A 3,988-nucleotide genomic window follows, 5' to 3' on the forward strand; every position below is an offset into this window, starting at 1 on the left:
AAGGGGACCAAGGTGGCTATTCATGCAGGAAAGATGCTTGGGGAAGCAAGAAGTTTTTAATGTCTGATTTTAGTTTGTCAAACTTCGTATTTCCTGAATCTCGGAGGTGGAAAATCCAGGTTAAGAAAATACAAGTCCTCCCCAGTTTTTTGTTGCAATCACCTGGATTTGCTAATTAGCACAATTGTTCAGCCAGGAGGCAGAGCTAATTAGTGAGATCAGCTGGCTGAGTTCACGGGTGGAAGAAACACACGGCAGAACTTCTAATTTCCATCACCTAGACTTTCCACCTCTGGTGGATATCACACTTTAAAACATTATTAAACGTTATTATATACAGATCCGGCCCTGGAGGTGGGGCAGATTTGCACCCCTCCCTTCCAGATGAAAGCATTGTATGCGAATATTTCTGTGATGCGTCTAAATTAGTTTTTAATTCCAGATCCACTAGTAACTAGGCACCTCTTTTGATTGATAGAACTCAGTTCACACTGTGTAGTTCTCCCCTGGGGTTCTGAACCCCTGATGCCTGCCCACCCACATATATTAGCAACCCCCCACTGCTGAACACCAGCTGCGTCCCCCGACAACTCACCACACCCAGCTCCTCCCCACACTGCATGGATTCACTGGACACCATGTCTGAAGGACATCCTGGAACGTTTCAGCAAAAAAAAAAAAAAAAAAAAAAAAAAAAAAAACACACTAAGAAAAAAGTAAATCGTTTTTAGTACCAAAATCTAAGGCTCGAATTTTGTCTACTGATGGATGTTTTGCTTATAGATAAATGTGACTTGGAAAAAAAAAAAAAAAAACGGAAAAAATGTAGCATTGAAGATTACAGTAGGTGCAGGAGTTTGTAAAATAATTTATGTAAATCACAACTTGTCAGTGCCGTTAGATCACCACGGTTCACCGGCATCAGCGAAGCAACTTTAAATTAATGAGATGCAATGTGAGGATGGAATAAACAAGGAAAGAGAGACAGATAGAAAGAGAGAGAGAGTGAGAGAGAATTTTTGAATTTTGAAAACACCTTTAATTAAAACGGTCTTCTGTAGGTTCAAGTCAAATAAGCAAATAAGCAAAAAAACCATCGAGAGAGTGAGTGAGTGAGAGAGAGAGAGAAATGATTTTATTCAAAGTCTTGCTTTTACCTTTGATTGTCTTATAAAAATTCAAGGAATGTTTTTCATTCAAGGAATCCAGATGGAATCAAAATGACGAGGTACCCCAAGCATCGACACCATGGTCTAAGTACTGTGTAATTTTCTCATTTCATGTTCTCATTTTAAGTTTTTACAGCTAAAAAAGAAGCACATTTTCTTTAATAGTTCTGCCAAATGGTAATGGACGCTTTGAGAAAAAGGTTACAAAAACCTGAAATCAAGCTGGCGAAATATTCACACGCTTTACGATTTTTTTTCAAAGTGAACAATCTCACAAGCTTGATGATCGAATTCTGTCAGTGAGGCAGTTTAAGTGTTTTTCTTTCTGAAATGCATAAACACGACAACCTCTTCTTTTCTGCATTCAGGGAAAAATGTAACAAATCAAGAAGACAACTCACTACTAATTCTTGAATCAGCACAGAACATTTTTTTTTTGTTTTTACTATTCCGGTTTATTGATCACTCCTGTCCTTCACAATGAATAATTTAGACTTCACAGCAGTTTTAAAATTGAGCTGCAGAACTTGACCTTCATCCGTCCATCCATAAAACTATATGAGAATCTGTGCTTGGAGACAAGGTTGAGAGGCAGCAATCTCAGCTCTAACAATCATATTTAGCCGACCTGGAACTTTTAAGGAGGAGAGATCTTTGCTGTGGTTGGAAAACAACATATTGCATTATATTTTAATTGGGGTAGGTAATAGTCCTTGAAGACTTCTTCATTAGTCATCAAGGCAAGCTGTTCGAGTTGTCCTCCATGTGGATGCGTTCTTGGCCCAATTCCCATCCCCCGTGCCTCATGGGGAAAAGACAGTTTTCACTGATGTTTTTTCTTTCTTTTTTTTTTGACCAAAGATTTGAAGGGAAACTCAACAGCTTTGTCTACAAAAATAAGACAAAACACAAGGGTAAAGCTGAAATGAATTGTCAATTGAGAATTTTAAACAAATCCCACAATAACATTGGCCATGCGCTGAAAAACACTAATCTGTCAATGGGCTAATTTACAAAAATGAACAAATATAGTCGGATAAGTTCGTATATTCAATATGTTGTTCTCGATGTTTACGTACACAGAATATTTTTAATAAACAGTGATCGCTATGCATTTGAGCTTATGAAGAAATGAGAACTGAGAGCTGACAGTACTATTCAAACAGGACACGTGTTTTAAACGCAGAGGCTTCATATTCAGTTATGGAGGGTATTAAAGTGAATAAAGATCAGCCCTGGGGCTGTATTTAGCTAATCAGTGGTAGATTCAGAGGAACTCCTTTGATATAGAAAATACCGCTAAATAATGTATTTTGATAGATGGCGTAGATTTATACATGTGTATTGTTTGCCCTACAAAAAAGGGTTCAGCCATACTTCTAACTCAAGAATCACATTTAGGACTTTACCTACCTTTACACTATTAGCAACTGACAGCTTATGACCATGTGCACCCGGCTTTAGGATCGAAACCTGATAAATTAATTGCGAATTGCTTTGTATTGGATTTGGCAGCCCGACCTGTTTATACAAACGTAGCCTCGTCAGATGCGGGTTAAACAAACTATCCAGAGAACTCAAGACTGGTGATTAACTGTGGATTTTGCAGTCGGCCTTGAATGTCAGAAAAAAAATGGCACACAAATCTGAAGAATAACAACTGGGTGCCTTGCAGCTTTTCATCTCGGCCCTCTAACAAGAGTAAAGAAGTAATAAACACTGTACAAACGGGCAGAACATTTGGAAAGTAAACACTGGCTAGCGAATAACCTGCAGGACCGCCCGGTGTTAGCGAAGCTTGCTAACAACAGACGCTACCGGCACAACCGATTGTGGTGCAAATGAACCGCACATGGTAAATAATTAAGAATACAGAAGCCCGTACTGGCTATGATCTGGGCCTCTGCTGTATGTCCGTTGATTAGTCTTGTCTTGTGAAAGCTTTAGCAAACTAATGAGCTGACCTGATTCAAACCGATTATGACCGCAACTGATCCTGACTGCGTCCCACAGACGAAAAGCACATTTGACAGACATGAAATGAAACGCGCTCTTCAATGCGACTGAGATGCTATTTTCTGACGTGTTTAATTTCACATGAGATGCTCTTCTCAGGGCCAGTATGTCCGCAGTGCGTTTTAACTGCGGCTTGTCACCTCCCATGCAGGCATGCAGCTTTCTCGTGGCTGCGGCTTCTGCTCCATGCATGGGTGCAGACTGCAGGCTCTAGGATAGACACATGTCAGCACACGCCTGGTTTTCAGACAGATCTGGAAAAAATGAAAGCACGCAGAACCTTGAGTACATAATACATGCAGAAGCCTACAGGCAGGGAACTCATACATATCATAAAAATCAAAACTGTGAATATGAAAATAATAAAGAGGAAGGACATCTGTTTTCATAACTAAAATCCGATTTAGAAGCTTAAAAATCCAACTCACATTCTATTTGATGTCTATAAAAGTGCTTATTTGCTGGAGCCTGGTAAGCACACACATGCACTCTCACACACACACACACACACACTCACACACACACACACACGCGCACACACAGGACTCCAGTTCCAGTACGTCCTCTTCGGAGTATGAAAAGTAATTACACCCCACTTCCTTCTCTTTTGACCTGACACTGAGTGGGAAGTCACACATGCAATATTGCCTCTGCTAAAAATATCAGGATTGAGTCAAAGTCTTAAAATTTTTATGAGGTCCATTTTTAGAGATGTGGGTTTTTTTCTGCAATCTGTTTTATCGGAAAAAAAAAAGACTTTCAAAAGGTGTTAAAAGCAGATTTTAACATCCTACCCGTCATAT

General features: G+C 39.5%; 1 long non-coding RNA gene across 1 annotated transcript; it reads right to left on the reverse strand.

Annotated features, from left to right (window-relative positions):
- Positions 1-1,485: 1,485 nt before the first annotated feature.
- On the reverse strand, positions 1,486-3,562 carry LOC135264534 (uncharacterized). Its single transcript, XR_010332724.1, has 2 exons — positions 3,326-3,562; positions 1,486-2,057 (listed from the first exon to the last, which is right to left on the reverse strand). It is a non-coding gene; the product is annotated as an uncharacterized LOC135264534 (long non-coding RNA).
- Positions 3,563-3,988: the final 426 nt, after the last annotated feature.

Source organism: Anguilla rostrata, chromosome 10, assembly GCF_018555375.3.
Source record: "Anguilla rostrata isolate EN2019 chromosome 10, ASM1855537v3, whole genome shotgun sequence".
Classification (NCBI taxonomy): Eukaryota; Metazoa; Chordata; class Actinopteri; order Anguilliformes; family Anguillidae; genus Anguilla; species Anguilla rostrata.